Raw genomic sequence first — 20,117 nt, 5'->3', positions numbered from 1 at the left:
TTGTGAGGCGCCCCTTTCAACTTTGACCATTTTCTTTGTTGTATGGCAGTGCGAGTTACCTAGAAATTATTTGCAGCTTTAATCATGGTGTGTAGAAAAAGACGCGCGGCTATTTCGTGGTGCGGCACACATAATCACGCTTGCTCTTCACCAATCTGCTACACAGTTCAATGAAACATCTATTTTGTTTCGGTGGGGGATGGGGGGCAGGAGACTTGTTTTGCTTGCTTTCAAAGAGTGCCTGTAGGCTTCGTATACGAAGCCGGTGCAATAAGCTATTTAAATCTTGCGCATTCCATATCTAGCGCATTCCAAAAAGTGCAAGATATGACAACGCGCATTCCAAGGCGCATTCCCAAGAAGTGACAAACCGTAATACTGTTCCTCGACGAGGAAACTCATTCTGCGAATTTCGTTCCTACATTGATTTACTGAGTGGTGGAATGCAGACGCGACCAATTGAAACTTTAATTAACCAGCAAATATCCTTCTGACTTGCTTTTGGCCGAAGTCAATCAGTGAAGAAAAGGGCTATTTTTGCGAGAGGTGCCGTCCACTAGTGTCTAGGTGTCGTTTATTACGCTACAGGCTTTTTCATTATGCCACACAGGGTTCCCGCTATCAAATTGCAAAGTAACTAGAAGAGGTAGACGTCATTAGAATCGCGCCGGCCGGCTGCTAGAACAGTTGCGTCGGCTCCCAAAGTCGCCAAAGCCACTGAAGATATGTACTTAGAACGCTTGCGCAAAGAAAAACGTTGCTAAAATTTATAAATGACGTGCAATAATGCACGTAAAGATAATTTTATGAGCTTACATTGCTTAACAGAGCGAGTATTTACAGCGTTGGGCCCTATGTATTGTGCTGACCGATGGCCCCCATGCACGCGCGCCATCCATCGGAAACTGCTCGACGCGCACGTGAAACCGGTATGCTTGGGCGGGCGCAGTTGAGCCACTTCTCATATTCCTCCACCGTGCTCAGAACACGGCCGCTGGATGAAAAAATTGGCCCAAATCTACATGTTACACTGTAAATGTCGTCAAAAGACGATAGTCTTGCGTCTGGAGATAGTGAACAATACGTTTATTTGATGTTATGCGCAAGAAAATCGGTGAATGGTATTCTGAAGGGGCTGCGTTAAAGTGCCTTGAGCGTGGAGCGGAGGCGAACAAGCGCATCTAGCACGTTAGACACGAGCGCCATCTGGCAGTTATCTTCCAAAACGAAGGCCTGCGCGACCGCGGAGAAAGATGCGCGCCAGTACACCGCGAGAGTATCTTTTACAAAGTAGGTGAACGTGTCCCCGCACAAGTCTTGCGGACAAGGCAGCCTTCCTTTACATGGAACTGCTAAAAAAAAGACAGCCTGCCTATCGCATCATTCACGCGGTGGCATCGGAGTTAGGTGGTGGTGGTCAGATGGATGGACGCATAAAAACTTCGTTAGTCGTGAAGTGCACGACTGTCACAGGTCCCGTTAATTAGGGAGGCGATTGCCGGGCGATTGCAAGGACCGAAGTATCGGCCCCCCAAACCGCACCACGAAAGCGTTGACAATTTAGAAGTGGTCCTATTTGGCGCGCCAGTGGACGCCGGCTGTGGCCCAAAGAACAAGTCAGAGCCGAGAGTTGATAAACAAAACGAAATTCTGTCGTCAATAATGGCAGATCAAAACAAATCACAAGTATGCACACTCCACAATAGTTGAGTACAATATGTCACCAATCAAACAACGTACTACACAGTACAATCAGCCACACTCGAAACAACGGACACAAACAACAATACGCACTACAATGCAGTCGCATGCATTGAACAACCAAGACACTTAAAGACTAAAGAGATAGAAAACCTATTCAGTCCAAAGTTCTTGGAACAAAAGTCTGGATGATACTCTTCTGAGAATCACTCACTCAAAGTCCAGCGTTGTTGTCGTTCCGCTGCCCCCGAAGTTTCTCTTCCAGGAAACCTCGCGTCTTCAATTGGCCACTCTCCAAGCTTCAAACTTCTTCGCCGGAAACACGTCGGCCTCACACACGCAGCTGTTGCCACGCGTCTTCGCTCGATAGCGGTAAACACACACTCTTGCCTGTAGCTCGAGTCGTCACCCCTCAGGTGGAAATCCTCTTCTTCTCCTGCTTTGTCCCTACGGACAAAACCTTCACCGACAAACGCGGCGGGATACCCTACGCGCTCTGGCGCTAACTTCCGTCTTCTCCTGATCTCTCATCTCGGCTGCTCGATTAAATTCCTTCCGCGCGAGATTCCAGAAAGTTCTCATCCTTTCGTCGGCGCGAACGCTGGGGAGAGGGTGAGACGGTTCGAAGGTCGTCCGCGACGGGTGACGCAACCCGGCATCACCACGCCCCTTTCCATCTAGAAAGTTCCAGTGCTTGCTCGGGCGCCGATGAGAGGAGGTTCGTCGGCGAACCCACGCTTCCGAGGGATAGAGTCGCGCGCCCGGGGAGCCTTTGGATGTTTGTTTTCTTTTTAAGTGTGAATACACTTTATAAGCGACCCCAAACCATCCACCGCCGTCCGCGGCGTCCGCAGTCTTCTCTCTATCTTTAAAAGAAAGAGGACTTGGCGGGCCGCAGGCGACGCTCTACCGAATAAGCCATGGACGCGACGCTGATATCGGTGTCAGTAACGCGCCTTATATCTTTAACGCCGCTGCGCGCGTCCCCCTCCCCCTTCGCTCGCTCCTCCGCTCTCCTCGCTCGCTGCAGCTGCGCGCGAACCTCTCTCTCTTGCGCGCCCGCCTTCTCTCTCAGTCTCCCGTCGAGAGTGGGTCGTGCGATGGATGTCCCGGAGTCAACGCTACCATCAACAACGAATGCAGTACAACCGAATGCCAGCACTGCACCCGTCGTTGGAGGTGACGGTACCGTGGTGGTTTCGCCGACGTAGGAAGACAAGGCGGCTCTGCGAAGGGCTCGTGAGACCGAACGTAAGCGGGCGAAGCGTGCAGCGGATGCCGAACTGCGTGCTCGCGAGGCCGAACGCAAGCGGGCGAAGCGTGCAGCGGATGCCGAACTGCGCGCTCGCGAGGCCGAGCACAAGCGGGCGAAGCGTGCAGAGGATGCCGAACTTCGCGCTCGCGAGGCCGAGGACAAGCGGGCGAAGCGTGCAGCGGATGGTGAACTGCGCGCTCGCGAGGCCGAGATGAGGCGTCAGCATCGAGCCGCGAACGCGGCCCAAGAAGCAGAACGACAACGCAAGCGTCAGGCGGAGAAGGGCGATGAAGGCCGGCGTCAACACGCCGCTCGCAATCGTCAACGGCGAGTGGACGTTCCCGAAGCCGTTCGAGCCAGTGAACGTGCCGGGCGGGAGAGGGTGCGAAAGAGTGTAGTTTGTGTGTGTGTGTGACGCGCTCGCGATGTGCGCATTTAATGCATCGTATGAAAATCGTGAAGTGTAAATAAATAACACTTCGTATGTAATGTATCTGTGTACAAATGCTTCATGACAAACAACACTTAAATTCATTAATTACACTTTAATCATCATCATCAGTAATAAAACTCCCAAGCATTTCCCCGAGGGTGAACATGGTTAAGTGCGAATGCACGGAGTGATGCTATGAGGGGGAGTAAAGTTAAAATCCGTTGGCATGCGCCAGTGAGTTAACGTAAACTCCCCCATGGGATCAAATTGCGATTCCCAGGAACCATTACACCATAAAGGCACCATAGTGTGATTAATAAATATAAAAGTGCGAATTAATAAATACCCCTCATAGCATCACCCCGTGCATTCGCACTTAACAATGTTCACCCTCGGGGAAATGCTTGGGAGTTTTTTTTTATCGTTGACCTCGCGGCGTCACTCCGGCGTTTCGTCGCGAGAATTTGGCGGCGCGCCCTTTTTGAGCGCTCGTTTTGTGACACTGCCCCCCACTTTAAGAATATTCTCATACTATTCAAAACCACACAACCGAGCGCGAACAGTCCCCACACTCTCAAAGACTGTAACTAGTCCGTCGCTCATGACACGTCACATTCACAATATATCACTCAATACAATTGTACATTGTAATTCAATCTCACAACACCTGAAATACAACCACAGGTGCATGACTACAACACTTCATCACATATTCCAAACAATACAAATGTACAAAGTTCTGTCTTTACAACAACTATACAATACTATAAATAACATCACCGTAACAAACATTTTGACTCGCTCGAAATACAGTTGTGACACAGGATAACAGCCACATTAACTTAACATATAGCACTGTCAAACACATTCCGAATCGACCTCGACACCTATCCTGTGCATTTCGAGCGGCGCTTGCGCCCTTTCTTGCGGTGCTCTCTCGGTCTCTTCTTATTGTTTTTCCTCGTTTTGTTCCGGCGAGCCCCTTCCAACGACGGTATCTGAGGCGGCGTCTCAGCCATCGTTGTCACTTCCGACACTGTTAACGGGTCATGACGCTCAACCGATCCTGCCCGGTTATTCACCCGCTTGTTCATGTCACGACATTTGGCCCGGCTGGCCGACTCCGTCACCTTTACACTGTCGGTCGGTTGAGGTCGTGCCGACGTAAGTCCAGCTGCCCAGCACGTGAACTCCTTCAATGCGATCATCTTCTCCTTCGCTGTCTCTTGCACCCAGGCTTCACTTCGGGCTCTAGTGAAATCCTTCGCGGGATTTTTCTCCGCTGTATCTCGCGGTCCCTGTGTCGGCAGGGGCTCTATCTTCGGGTCTTCCCCCAAACGATCTGGTTCGTTCTGCCCTCGCGCCCCGTCGATGTTTCCGATGACGAGGTCGTACAGGGAGGTCGTCATGCATAGAGCGGTAACCTTCCCGCTGAAGTACGGGGTTTCAACCTCAATCTCTGCTTCGGGAAGCATCCGAACGGTACTGTCAATTAGGCAAACTGGTGTCGTTTTGCCTGTTAACTCACTTTCCCGTACCAAATTTCTCCGCACGATAACAGTGGAGCTACCGGTATCTCTTAACACCGTAACCTACTTGCCCACAACTTTTCCAGGCAGCGTTGGCATTCCCTTCGTAACACCGGTTGGCTGTTTTGTCATTACAGCACCCACAATAGAAGTTTCTCCCCATTTTTCAACTCTACGAATCCGTTGGTGACGGCATCACCATCGGATTTCGGTGCTGCTAGCCCACAGAATACCTGGTGAGTTTGACTCACTTCATTACGACATGCGTCTGCCTTGTGCCCAGTCTGACCACATTTGAAACATTTTGCAACCGTAGGGCTCGTAAAGTTAGTACGACAGTTGTTCGCGCGATGACCCACTCGGTTACACAGAAAACATCGCGGAACACTCTCCGGTGCACGCTTCTTTTGTTCGGGTGCCGAATTTTTCGAATCTTCGGGACACTCCTTCTTGACCTTGGCCAAATTAGTTCCACCTTGCGCTTCCAAGAATTGATCAGCCAATTCAAGCATGCCTTCAAATGACTCAGCCTTCCTCTCTTTCAAGTACAGCGACAGGCTTGGGTGGCAACTAGTAAGAAATTGCTCTCTAATAAGGAGCTCTCTAAGCTCATCGTACTCCTGCGCTGTCCCTGAAAGTTCAATCCATCTGTCGAAATAATGGCAAAGTCGGGCGCCATACTGCGTAGCCGTCTGATCATCAGCTGGCTTTCCTGTCCGAAATCTGTCCCGGAATCCTTCCACAGTAAACCTAAATCGCTTCAGCAAAGCAGCTTTCACCTTTGCATAGTTGGCTGCATCGGTCGGCGTCAGCCTGCCGTACACACTGAGCGCTTCACCACTCAAGCAAGTACTCAAAGCAGTTGCCCATTGATGTTCCGGCCAATTCTGGCTCCTCGCAATCGTCTCAAATCTGTGAAGGTACGCGTCAAGGTCGTCCTTCCTTTCATCAAACGCTACGAGCAGCTTGCTTGGGTTCAAGCGGAAGCCATGATCTTCCCGTTCGCTGCTTTCAACTCTAGCTTGGACGGTAGTTTCACTTCGCTGTTGCAAACGGAGCCGCTCGAGTTCCATCTCGTGCTGCCCCTGCCGTTCCCTTTCCTCTCTTTCTTCTTTCAGCTTTCGCTCCTTTGCCTCTCTTTTTTCTCTCACCCTCTCAGCAGCCAGCTTTTCTCTCTCCAGCTCCAACTTCAATCGCTGCTCTCTTTCTTCTTTCAGCTGTCGCTCCTTTGCCTCTCTTTCTTCTTTCGCCTTTTCAGCTGCCAGCTTTTCTCTCTCCAACTCCAACTCCAATTGTTGCTCTCTTTCTTTTTTGGCCCTCACAGCTGCCAACCTCTCTCTCTCCAACTCAGCTGCTTTTTCTTCCTTGGCAGCTGCCAACCTCTCTCTCTCCAACGCAGCTGTTTTTTCTTCCTTGGCAGCTGCCAACCTCTCTCTCTCTCCAACTCAGCTTCTTTTTCCGCTTTGGCTCTTTCGACCGCCAACTTTTCTTTTTCCAGCTCAGCTGCCTTTTCTTATTTGGCCCTCTCTTTTTCATCTTTTTCCTTCTGGGTGACCCACTTCCGTAGTTCGACGCCAGAAAGACCCATCTTCTCACCAAGAGCTACTAACTTTTCGAGATCCATCGTGTCTCGCAAATGAAGTCTTGCCGCGTGCAAAAAGTATCTGCCTAAATCTGTCTATCGGAACACTCCCCTGCACTGGTTAACGAGAACACTGAGCAACACACAAAATCGTTCCGATAGCACTATCAACAACTCGAGGCTCTTTCTCACTACTTTGGACACACTGTGCACCAAAAAGTCCTCGTCGCGGACGCCAGAATAATTGTTACAGGTCCCGTTAATTATGGAGGTGATCGCCGGGCTAATTCCAAGGACCGAAGTATCGGCCCCCGAACTGCACCACGAAAGCGTGGACAATTTAGAAGTGGTCCTATTTGGCGCGCCAGCGGACGCCGGCTGTGGCCCAAAGAACAAGTCAGAGCCGAGAGTTGATAAACAAAACAAAATTCTATCGTCAATAATGGCAGATCAAAACAATACACAAGTATGCACACTCCACAATAGTTGAGTACAATATGTCACCAATCAAACAACGTACTACACAGTACAATCAGCCACACTCGAAACAACGGACACAGACAACAATACACACTACAATTCAGTCGCATGCATTGAACAACCAAGACACTTAAAGACTAAAGAGATAGAAAACCTATTCAGTCCAAAGTTCTTGGAACAGAAGTCTGGATGATACTCTTCCGAGAATCACTCACTCAAAGTCCAGCGTTGTTGTCGTTCCGCTGCCCCCGAAGTTTCTCTTCCAGGAAACCTCGCGTCTTCAATTGGCCACTCTCCAAGCTTCAAACTTCTTCGCCGGAAACACGTCGGCTTCACACACGCAGCTGTTGCCACGCGTCTTCGCTCGATAGCGGTAGACACACGCTCTTGCCTGTAGCTCGAGCCTTCACCCCGCAGGTGGAAATCCTCTTCTTCTCCTGCTTTGTCCCTACGGACAAAACCTTCACCGACAAACGCGGCGGGATACCCTACGTGCTCTGGCGCTAACTTCCGTCTTCTCCTGATCTCTCATCTCGGCTGCTCGATTAAATACCTTCCGCGCGAGATTCCAGAAAGTTCTCATCCTTTCGTCGGCGCGATACGCAGCGAAGGCTGGGGAGAGGGTGAGACGGTTCGAAGGTCGTCCGCGACGGGTGACGCGACCCGGCATCACCACGCCCCTTTTCATCTAGAAAGTTCCAGTGCTTGCTCGGGCGCCAATGAGAGGATGTTCGTCGGCGAACCCACGCTTCCGAGGGAGAGAGTCGCGTGCCTGGGGAGCCTTTGGATGTTTGTTTTCTTTTTTTTATCGTTGACCTCGCGGTGTCACTCCGGCGTTTTGTCGCGAGAATTTGGCGGCACGCCCCTTTTGAGCGCTCGTTTTGTGACAACGACTCAACGCTCAGCAGGCCATATAAAAAAAAAGCGTAAGCCGTATGTTGCATAATACCCTCGCGTTATTTCTGGCAAAACGCCGCTCAAACTCGACTCTTTGGCCCTGGTTTCAACTGGTGGCTGTCTTCACTACCTATTAAATATAGCAGACAGGCGCCGTTTGGTTTAGAAACGAGCCCGACAGCACTAGACAGGAGAGCCAGAGCAGAATTTTACTCGCCTGACCACTTGGATGCAACGCCACCTTCTCTTTCTACATCCGTCCTCTTTTCATCTATTGTTGCACTAGAACACGCAGTGGTACCACCAGCGCTTTTTGGTTTTGTTTCGGCGATGCGCGCACGCACAGCCTCCAAGGTATATATAAACTGGTAGCGTAACTTTCATAGAAGCCCATGGATCCAGTAGTCGGTGGCTCGTGCCACCATCGCCATCTGCGTGAGGAGGCGGCAACTAACGGCAAAAACAAAAAAAATAAAACATGACGTCACAACTGGAAGTGGTAGCGACGTCGCGCAGCTGCCCTACATGCATGGCGTTGCTGACCTGCAACTTGCCTCTATTATTACGCGATTTCATTGCGCCTTACTTGTGTCTCGCTATTTGCATCGGGAGAAACGAAACGAAAATAACAAAGAATGAGGAAGCAAAGTTGTTTTATTAGCCTAATGTACTTGCGATATGCACAGAAAACTTCGCAGAGGCGATTGTGAGACAACTGTTCACGATCACAACAGCATAATAGTTCGAAAACTCACGTAGCCAATTCATCGAAAACCACCGCAGCGATACATCAGATTTGAAAATATTGCTTTGGTAGCCGTACAGTAAAGCATCTCGTTGCTTAACCTATCTCATTCACAGTCACCAATGGCGAGGGCACGCCGGCCGTGCGCCAGCGAAAGCAGTCACAGGAGCAGCCAACGTTACGAGATTCTTTTTCAGTTTGCAAACTCCACTGGGACGAGACAGTGAAACGCGGCCCTTTTCGTTTCCCGCTCCCTAGGTGGCACTTCCGATGAATTGAGTTAAAGCGCGGATGAGTAGATGGGCTGAAAGTAGCGGACACCTCAGAAAACTCCAAAATGGCTTCCGCCCAAACGGACGCCTGGAGGACAATCTTTTCGTGGTTACCCAATTGAGGTTGCGCGTAATCAATCCCACCATCTACTCACCTGATTCCTAGATGTTTCGAAGGCATACGACAGTGTTCCACACGACCTAATGCTGCAGCACATGGCCGAGCTGGACATTCCACAAAAATAGATAGACCTTCTGCGTCGCCTTTATGCCGATTGCTCGGTGGTGGCACGGTTCGCAGATACGGCATCTGAGCCAGTAACGGTCCACAGAGGACTCAAGTAGGTGTGCCTACTCTCGCCACTGCTCTACAGGCTATATGCATCATGCTTAGAAAGTGCGCTAATCCAGTCAAATATCGATTTCCACATGAAATTCCTGTCGGAAGGGCAGCCCGAAGTATGGACACTTCCAGGGCTGGTTTTCGCAGATGACATTGTAGCGATGTTGGAGGACTCGGGGTTGTAATAAAACGTATTTATTAAGGGCGGAACCTGTGCCCACAACTCAAAGTAACTATGGTCGTAGAACGTGTCAGTCGAACACCAAAGATGTTCGCCTTCTTCCTTTTTCAAGAGAAGTCCCGAGCGCGTGGCGCACATCAGTCGGGTCCCGCCAGCGCCTCCTAGAATGGTGGCTTTGGTACAGCTGTGTTCTCGTGCCATCATCGTCGTCTCTGCGCAACAGTAGACGGCGCGCATGTATGTCCCTGTGTAAAGTATATATGCTACCTAAAGATAGCATATACAGTAACTCTAATATGCTACCTAAAAGTAGCATATACAGTAACTCTATCCCTGTGCGCGCGGTGATGGGCGCGTAGTTTGAATGCAGGCAAGATGTCGCGGCAATATTGTTCTTATTGCAGAAGACCGACATCAGCTACAACAGCTGGTGACAATATGAGCTCTCTATTTGGTAGACCTAGGCCTTCGGTTTAACCCTCAGAAGTAGGCTGTTGTCCAATTTTTTGGAGAAATCGACACAAACCTCCCGTTAGAACTTCTTAATGGAGACAAGTTGCCTTTCTCAACAGAATACCGGTATCTGGTGGTGATTATAGGCACGGGAAAAGACCCATTTTCGGGGCGCGAGGATCGATTGCGGCTGACCTCTCAGCGTGCGAGCTGCATTCTGCGCCGGAGAAGCCTCTGGGGCTGTAACAGATATGTATTGGTGCGAGGTCTGTGGAAATCGATCCATGTACCATGTCTGACCTTTGCAAACACCATCATATGCCTGTACAGCAAGATCCGTGAGCGGCTGGAGCGAGACCATAGGGAGGTGGGCCGTTTGGCATTGGGCTGCCATAGAAGGGTTGCAGTGGAGGCCATCCAGGGGGACATGGGTTGGTCCACGTATGACGCGCGGGAAGCCACGAGCAAGAACATTTTTGAAGGACGCCTACGTTTAATTCATGAACGACCAGCGGTGGACCCGTCGCATGTTCCGCTACCTGCACTTCGTGGGACTCAGGCTACAGTGTTTGAACAGAGTCTACTCTCTTCGACGCAAATACGACATGTTGGACCTCTCAAATATCGAGACCACGGAGCAGAAGTTTTCGGCAGCAGTCCGGAAACAGATAAGCGAAGTGGAGAATGCGCAATAGGAAATGTCGATGCAGCAGAAGAGTACACTTCAGCTATATCGTACATACAGAGAGGTCATTGACCCGATATCTGTGTATGACAACAGTGGTGGAAGTGAGCTACTGTTCGAAGCGCGTGCGGGAGCGCTTCGCACGCTCACATACCGTAGCCACTTCGACCCAAACATCCACTGGACCCTTGCAGAGCGTGCGGAACAGAACAGGAGACAGTTGAGCACTTCGTGCTGCAATGCCAAAAACTCTCACCCTGTCCGCCAGAGGCCACTACACTACATCATCCGCCAAACAAAGAAAACTCATTGAACAGGCACTACCAGCATTGATGTACGCGGATGATATAGTGCTAATGGCCGACAATAAAGAAGATTTGCAGAGATTGATGGACATCTGCGGTAATGAGGGAGATAGGTTAGATTTCTGATTCAATACGGAAAAATCAGCAGTTATGATTTTTACTGATCATGGAGGTAGTGAGCTTACAATACAGGAGGTCACTCTAATGATAATAAATAAATACAAATATCTGGGCGTATGAATAAGCAATGGGACCGAGTACCTAAGGGAACACGAAATATACGTGACGACTAAAGGTAACAGGAATGCAGCGGTAATGAAAAACAGGGCCCAGTGGAATTACAATAGGTATGATGTTGTGAGAGGAATATGGAAAGGGGTCATCGTTCCTGCTCTGACGCTCGGCAATGCGGTCTTGTGCATGAGATCAGAAGTTCAAGCAAGATTGGAAATTAAGCAACGTGGAATAGGTAGGCTTGCCTTAAGAGCTCACGGGAATCCACTAAATCAAAGAGTACAAGGTGATATAGGATCTACATCATTTGAGGGCAGGGAAGCTAGCAACAAGATAAAATTTGAGAAGCGATTGAGAGAAATGGGGGAGGAGCATTGGGCTAGGAAGGTATTCAGCTACTTGTACATAAAGAATGTCGATACAAAATAGAGGAAGCAAACAATAAAATTGGCTGGTAGATATTTAGAAAACAGCAGGGGGCCAAACCAAAAAAAAATATTGGTTAAGAAGAAGGTGAAGGAAGCTGAGACCAATATGTGGAGAATTAGCATGGTTAAGAAGTCCTCACTAGAGATCTATCGAACTTTTAAGCAGGAAATTGCCAAGGAAAGGATCTATGATAATACTCGAGGTAGTTCTCTACTGTTTGAGTCCAGGATGGTAGTGTTGCGAACCGAGACATATCGGGCCAAATACGAAGGTGTAGACACGGTATGTAGTGCGTGTGGAGAACAGGAAAGTGCTGAACACTTGATAATGTTCTGTAAAAGGCTTCACACTATAGTTCAGGATGATGGCTCAGAGTTTTTCAAAGCACTGGGGTTATGGGACAGGGAGGGCAAAATAGACATTAAGCGGGTAGAATTAACTAGAATGAGGTTATCTGATTGGTGGCTGAAGTCAAGGCACGAGTAAAAATAAACCCTTCACTGCAAAGTACCAATCCTCAACTTCACCATTTAAAGGGAAAAAAAGAGATAAATCTAGTGGTTAGTTCACTAAGTAATCGGCTAGGGGGCATTAGCCGCCACCCGATCTAAAGGGTACAGCCACATCCATCCATCTATCCGCCATGTACCTTGTCTGGCCTTGGCGAATAGGAATGCAAATGCAGTTTTCACCACAAAGACAAGGCTCTAACAGTGGTGAAAGCAGTGCCAAAAGTGAACTCCTCTTTGTGCTTTTGATCTTTTTTGTTTGTTCTTTTCTTTATGTACCTAGGCTGCAACACAACATATATATGTTCACACGTTACAAAGGGCAAACCACAAATCATCATCATCGGTTGCTGCGACGTAATGGATCCTATGCGCAGTGTTAAATGGAGTTCTTGCGGTTAATTGGCATTGAGGGAGTTATTTTCTGCGATAGTGCACTAAGGTTATTACAAGTGGGTGATTAAAGCACAAGTTGTGCGGCTAATGGAGTGCCACATGGCGGAGATGCGAGTGCGATGCCTGAATCTTGCGGGTATTGTGTTAATCTAGCCATGTTGCGTTCTTGTGCTTTAAAATTCAAATGTATATATTTAAAAACCGTTGCAGTGGGCTTAAGGGTAAATACTGGAGGACTATGCACTTGAATTCAGGTGCATGTTAGAGAAACACAGGTGGCCAAACTTTCCAAGCCCTTCAACTCGACGTGCCTCGTAATCGTATAACCTTGATTATTGTTATATGATGAGGCACACACCACATGCAACTGATGCCGCCAGAGATATTGGAAATGTAAAGCCTAGAACGACTTGTTCGTTCCAGATAACTCAAATTTACGATCCGAACTTTTTTTCAAGGAAAGATAGCACACGAATTCAATAAATGCGTGTTTCTTATAAGGCTATAAAATTCAATATACAATGAGTTCAGCAAAGTCTTATTGAACACAATTTATTGATTGCTACAACGAACTGGAAGTCATTTTTGTTCACGTGGTATCAAAACTACTTCCCCGCGTGGTATCAGAACTATTTCACCACGCCGTATCAAAACTACTTCACCATGAACATTGTGCACGTAGTCAAGATATCGTCCTCCTGGAAGTGGAGGTCGCACACAGCGCACGATATTGATAGTTCCTTATCCAATCTTGGTATTGCTTGTTGACACTGTTGAAGACCCACCTCATCAACGCGCGGCTTGAAAAAAATGCCTTTTTTTCGGTTGCAGATTTTGTTGAGTCGTAGCCCCATCGGCAATCAGTGACAAAGCATGAGGCATGTTTTATAACATCGAAAAACCATCACACGATGCATGAGAGCTATGCAGCTAACACCCGGCACGATAACACAGCAGAGCTGGCAGCAAGTTAGACACAATGTCAATTGTCAACATAATATCGCAGTAAGCAGCAGTGGGAGCACAAACTGCGCGAGTGTCGTTGAACTCGCTGAGACACGGAACGCAATTGCGCAATACTTGCTCGCTTCAAAGAAGCACCTGCTGTTTTGCTTCGCCGGCGTGGTCGGTGGGGTGCCCCTAACCACCGCGACCCTCGTTACAGTGTACTAGAAGAGGGCAGTGGGATTACTCCGCCGCTCCTCTGACAGGGTAGCTAGAATGGGGAGATGTGATGAGCGCGGCGCTTTTTGCTTGCCACAGAAGGCCTTACGGCGCACCGATGCCGCTAGGGGCGCTGATGGCAGCGGCGTGGGACTTCAGTTCGGGCTGTTAAGGTGGATGGACGTGTTTTTTGAGCGCTCCGGATCAACTGCGCAGATAAGTGTTTTTGCATGCTTTGAGCTTGTCTTTATAATTATAAGGCAGCGGTTGAAATCTTCGTGGCACTTATTTTATGGTACGGCTTTTTCGGGGGCCAGTCACCAGGTATGCATTAGTTAGTGCGGGTGGGTGTGTTTGAAATTTTTTTGTTGTTTTTTTTTCTTTTGCCACCCCGTGGGGGAGGTGCGCGTACATTGAACACGCAAATTTTTGTAGTAGAGCTTAGACTTTTTTTTCTCGTAGTGCAGGGCTCGAGTTTAGTAATTATCGAGTATAGGGACAATTGGTGTCAGAAAGGCGTGGTTAAAAAGACTGTAAAGTGTTCAGGATGTGGAGTGGGTTTGAAAGTGGACCCACGCGTAGAAGCGGATGGAGAAGAGGCTGACGCGAAGTGTAGGCAATGTGAGGTTGAGGAAAAAATGGAGAAAAGATGGTTGCCCAGAGTGAACTGCTGATGAGAATCGCCAAGCTCGAGACTGAGTTGGCGACAGAGCAAGAGAAAACGAGGGCAATAGGAGAAAGACTGAAGTCCGCCGAGGAAGCGCTAGCGAAGCTGAACAAAGAAGCGACCTACCGAGAGAACAGTAGGGAACCGGCAACCAGAACGGTGGAGAAGAAAAAGCAAGCAAGTTTTGAAAAAACAGGTTTAGCCGTATCAACTGTCGCAAGGCCCAGCTTCAGCGAGGTAGTGGGGGGGCAAGGAGGGAACAAAGCAGCCGGCGTCACAGGTGCAAGTAGTCCACAGGTGCAGAACGCTCCAGCTGAAAAGTCGCAGCATGTGATAATCGCCGGGGACTCGAATTTAAATCGATGCACAGAAGCCATCAAAGAGAGGGTAAGAGGTGACAAGAGGGTTGCAGTAGGGGCGTTCCCAGGACACAAGCTGGAAGCAGTCATGAGGCAACCGAGCGCAAAGCTCAAAACGACAGCCGATAGACGAAACCTAGTGATAATTTCAGGCGGTTTAAACGATGTCCTAAATGGAGATGCAGCAGGACTAGCAGCCACACTGGCGAAAGGCGTCGATGACGTGCGCGCCACTTCTCCTAAGGTACAGGTAGTGATATGCACGATACCGGAGGTACCGGTGTGTGAAAGCGACCTGCAAAGAGCGGTGGTCAACGCAAACCAAGAGATATGGTGGATGAGTCGAGAGAAAGGCTTTGAGGTGGTGGAAATAAACAGAGAGGTGCATAGGTGGGGGGGTTTTCAACGAGACAGAATTCACTTCGATGGACGGCTAGGTCATGAGGTGGGTTGGTGACTTGCAGGACGCGCAGTAGCTTTTTTGGGGGGCAAGCAAGCCCTTCGGGGTGCAGGATAGCTAGTAACGAGGAAAACAACCAGGGAGACTTCGACAGGTGGTATGGACAGATACGATTACAAAGTGGCACCAATATCTAAGATATTAAGAGTCCGGGGCATAAATAGACGTAGCCACGAGCGCCGAGCCAATTGAGACATAGGGTATATTAACATGCAGGGTGGTAGGAACAGGCTGAAGTGGGAAAAGATAGAAGAACAGCTAAGGGAAGAGAGGCCGATGGTATACGGTTTTGTAGAAACACATCTCAGGGACATGGAACAACCTCCGAACAATTCGGACTACGCGTGGGAATATTGTAATAGAACAGAAGGCAGCAGAAAGGGGGGTGGTATTGGGGCATTCATTCATAAAAGTACAGACTGGCAAATAGTGAAGCAGGAGTGCAAGGAACATTTATGGCTAAAAGGGAAAGTGGCAGGTCAAATGACACTCCTTGGTTTCGTGTACTTGTGGACGGGAGCAAAGGCCAGAGAGGAAAACCAGACAATGGTAGAGTGTTTATCAAAGGACATTCAGGAGTTAGGAAGAGAGTGCGAGATAATTATACTAGGAGACATGAATGCGCACATAGAAGATATAGATGGGTATACCGACCCGACAGGCAAAATGATCATGGATATGTGTGAAAGGCTTGATTTGATCATTTGCAACAGTCCCGAGAAGTGTGAAGGGCAAATAACATGGGAGGTAGGAAGGCTTCAGTCGACGATAGATTATGCACTGATGTCACATAGGATGTATGCTAAGCTCAGGAGAATGCACATAGATGAAGGTGGCTCCAGAAGTCTGGGTAGCGATCACAAACGTATCAAGCTAAGTTTTGGAAGAGCAGTGAAAGTGGGAAGGAGACAAGATGAGCAACTACAGGAAAATTTTTATCCAGAAAGGCAAATTGAAATAGCCAATAAACAAATTGAGAAAGTAATCACGGAAGATAATAAGACAGTGTGGACATACACGAAGCTAATTAGACTCCTTGAGCTAGAGCTTGCTAAGACGCGTGACAAGTCACCCCGGAAAAGAAGACACAAACCCAAAAGTTGGTGGGATGAGGAAGTTAAGAGAGCCATAGCAAAACGTCAGGAAGCCTCTAGGGAACACAGACATGCTAAGCAGCGGGGTGAACCGACAGATGATGTTGAAAGAAAATGGGCAACCTTTGTAAGCTGTAGAAGGAATGCATTCCTTCTGATCAATGAAAAGATTAGAAGGAAGGGAGCTCAGTGGCTGGCAGAAGTACATAAAAAAAGATAGAAAGGCAGCTGCGAAATCTTGGAACCATCTAAACGCCCTAAGAAATGAGACGAGCCTAGAGCAGAGATTCATAACTACAGCATAAGGTGCTAGGCTAGAAGGGGACGAAGCTATTGAATATATAAGAACAAACGTGACAGAAAAATTTCAACAAAGAAGTACTTTATGCACCACAATAGACAAGGACGAATCAAGTGGTGAAATGGCTCTATTTTTACAACAAGAGTGGGAAAGGGCTGAGAAAAGGGTTCCTAGTAGTACATAAACAGGCCCAGATGGCATTCCAATTAGGCTGATAAAGACATTAGGTTCGAAGTCTAAGCAGGCTTTGAGAGAGGCAGTGAGCACAATAATAACCGATGGTGAAGTTCCCGATGGATGGAAACTTAGCAGGATGAGCATGATCTATAAAGGAAAGGGGGGCAAAGCTGACATAAACAACTGCCGTCCTATAACAGGGACTTCAGTGGTCTACAGGCTGGCGATGCAGATTATAAAGGAAAGACTGCAGGCGTGGATAGAGGATGAGGGGGTGCTGGGGGAACTGCAGAATGGGTTTCGGAAACACAAGAGGTTGGAAGACAATCTGTTCTCACTGACGCAGTGCATCGAAATAGCAGAAAAGGAACACAGGCCCTTGTGGCTAGCATTTTTGGATATTAAGGGAGCGTACGATAGCGGGGTTCAAGAGGAATTGTGGGGAATACTGGACATACTAGGCGTGGAACATGTAGTCACTAATCTTTTAAAGGGTATCTATAAAGGTAACAAGGTAGTTATAAATTGGGAAAAACAGGTATCCAAGCCTGCAGAGGTAAAACGGGGGCTTAGGCAGGGGTGCCCCCGGTCACCCTTATTATTCATGATGTACCTACAAGGATTAGAGGCAAAATTAGAGGGAAGTGGACTGGGCTTCAAACTCTCTTTAGTCAAACAAGGAAAACTTATTGATCAGGCACTACCAGCATTAATGTACGCAGATGATATAGTGCTAATGGCCAACAACAATGAAGATTTGCAGAGATTGATGGACATCTGCGGTAATGAGGGAGATAGGTTAAATTTTAGATTCAGTAAGGAAAAATCAGCAGTCATGATTTTCAATGACAACGAAGGTAGTGAGCTTAGAATACAGGAGGTCACGCTAGAGATAACAGATAAATACAAATATCTGGGCGTATGGATAAGCAATGGGACCGAGTATCTGAGGGAAAACGAAATATACGTGACGACTAAAGGTAACAGAAATGCAGCAGTCATGAAAAACATGGCACTGTGGAATTACAATAGGTATGATGTTGTGAGAGGAATATGGAAAGGGGTCATGGTTCCTGGGCTGACGTTCGGCAATGCGGTCTTGTGCATGAGATCAGAAGTTCAAGCAAGATTAGAAATTAAGCAGCGTGGAATAGGTAGGCTTGCTTTAGGAGCTCACGGGAATACACCAAATCAGGGAGTACAAGGTGATATGGGATGGACATCATTTGAGGGCAGGGAAGCTAGCAGCAAGATAAAATTTGAGAAGCGATTGAGAGAAATGGGGGAAGAGCGTTGGGCTAGGAAGGTTTTCAGCTACTTGTACATGAAGAATGTCGATACAAAATGGAGGAAGCAAACAATAAAATTGGCTGGTAGATATTTAGAAAACAGCAGGGGGCCAAACCAAAAAAAAATATTGGTTAAGAAGAAGGTGAAGGAAGCTGAGACCAATATGTGGAGAATTAGCATGGTTAAGAAGTCCTCACTAGAGATCTATCGAACTTTTAAGCAGGAAATTGCCAAGGAAAGGATCTATGATAATACTCGAGGTAGTTCTCTACTGTTTGAGGTCAGGACAGTAGTGTTGCGAACCGAGACATATCGGGCCAAATACGAAGGTGTAGACACAGTATGCAGTGCGTGTGGAGAGGAAGAAGAAACTGCCGAACACTTGATAATGTTCTGTAAAGGGCTTCACCCTATAGTTCAGGATGATGGAGCAGAGTTTTTCAAAGCACTGGGGTTTAGGGACCGGGAGGGCAAAATAAACTTTAAGCGGGTAGACTTAACTAGAAGGAGGTTATCTGATTGGTGGCTAAAGTCATGGCACAAGTGAAAATTACTCTTCACTGCAAAGTACGAATCCTCGAACTCTTTTTTTAAGGAACAAAAAATAAATATAGTTTTTGGTTCATTAGGTATTACGGCTTGGTGTCGCTGGCCACCGCCCGATCGAAAGGGTACAGCCATATCCATCCATCCATCCATGGGGAGATTGGTGGACATCTGCGGTATAGCAGGAGCTTGGTTAGATTTCAGATTCAGCAAGGAAAAATCAGCAGTCATGATTTGAATGACAATGAAGGTAGTGAGCTTAGAATACAGGAGGTCACGCTAGAGATAACAGATAAATACAAATATCTGGGCGTATGGATAAGCAATGGGGCCGAGTACTTAAGAGAACACGAAATATACGTGACGACTAAAGGTAACAGGAATGCAGCGGTCATGAAAAACATGGCACTGTGGAATTACAATAGGTATGCTGTTGTGAGAGGAATATGGAAAGGGGTCGTGGTTCCTGGTCTCACGTTCGGCAATGCGGTCTTGTGGATGAGATCAGAAGTTCAAGCAAGATTCGAAATTAAGCATTTAGGAATAGGTAGGCTTGCTTTAAGAGCTCACGGGAATCCACTAAATCAAAGAGTACAAGGTGATATAGGATCTACATCATTTGAGGGCAGGGAAGCTAGCAACAAGATAAAATTTGAGAAGCGATTGAGAGAAATGGGGGAAGAGCGTTGGGCTAGGAAGGTTTTCAGCTACTTGTACATGAAGAATGTCGATACAAAATGGAGGAAGCAAACAATAAAATTGGCTGATAGATATTTAGAAAACAGCAGGGGGCCAAACCAAAAAAAAATATTGGTTAAGAAGAAGGTGAAGGAAGCTGAGACCAATATGTGGAGAATTAGCATGGTTAAGAAGTCCTCACTAGAGATCTATCGAACTTTTAAGCAGCGAATTGCTGAGGAAAGGATCTATGATAATACTCGAGGTAGTTCTCTACTGTTTGAGGCCAGGACGGTAGTGTTGCGAACCGAGACATATCGGGACAAATACGAAGGTGTAGACACGGTATGCAGTGCGTGTGGAGAAGAAGCAGAAACTGCCGAACACTTGATAATGTTCTGTAAAGGACTTCACTCTATTTGGTAATGTTCTGTAAAGGTCTTCACCCTATTTGGTAATGTTCTCTAAAGGACTTCACCCTATAGTTCAGGATGGTGGCGCAAAGTTTTTCAAAGTACTGGGGTTTAACGACAGGGAGCGCAAAATAGACTTTAAGCGGGTAGAATTAACTAGAAGGACACAGTTCGGCAGCGGTGCGCGACTGAGCAGCCCCTGAATATTGCGCTTGCTTTTACAGTGCTATCGGACCTACAAGGGGAACTGCTGCTGCCCAGCCCAGATAAGATGGATTTACGCCACGAGCCCAGAGTCTCCTGCATCAGCTGTGGTGGCGCGTGGAAGACGAGGCAACGCCCACATTTGCGAGGACTGCCTGAAGTGCCGACGGCGTAGAAAGGGCCAGCGTAACGAGAATTCGACACAGTTCGGCAGCGGTGCGCGCCTGAGCAGCACCTAAATATTGCGCTTGCTTTTACAGGTAGGCAACATTCTTGAAAAATTCTGTTATGCTTTAGAAGTGTGCACTGCTGCCGAACAATTTGTCACTTGTTTT

At 47.9% G+C, this 20,117-nt stretch overlaps 1 protein-coding gene across 1 annotated transcript in view; it reads left to right on the top strand.

Moving 5' to 3' along the window:
- Nucleotides 1-20,117, top strand: part of LOC119166716 (uncharacterized) — a 178,329-nt gene that overhangs the window by 149,540 nt on the left and 8,672 nt on the right. Inside the window, exon 5 of the transcript XR_012888477.1 lies at nucleotides 13,693-20,042. The gene's annotated coding sequence lies outside the window, so the exon portion shown is untranslated. The remainder of the gene's footprint in view (nucleotides 1-13,692; nucleotides 20,043-20,117) is intronic.

Source organism: Rhipicephalus microplus, unplaced genomic scaffold, assembly GCF_043290135.1.
Source record: "Rhipicephalus microplus isolate Deutch F79 unplaced genomic scaffold, USDA_Rmic scaffold_12, whole genome shotgun sequence".
In the NCBI taxonomy this organism is placed as follows: Eukaryota; Metazoa; Arthropoda; class Arachnida; order Ixodida; family Ixodidae; genus Rhipicephalus; species Rhipicephalus microplus.
Note: the sequence above shows the minus strand (reverse complement) of the source record. Positions and strands in the feature narration are given on the sequence as shown.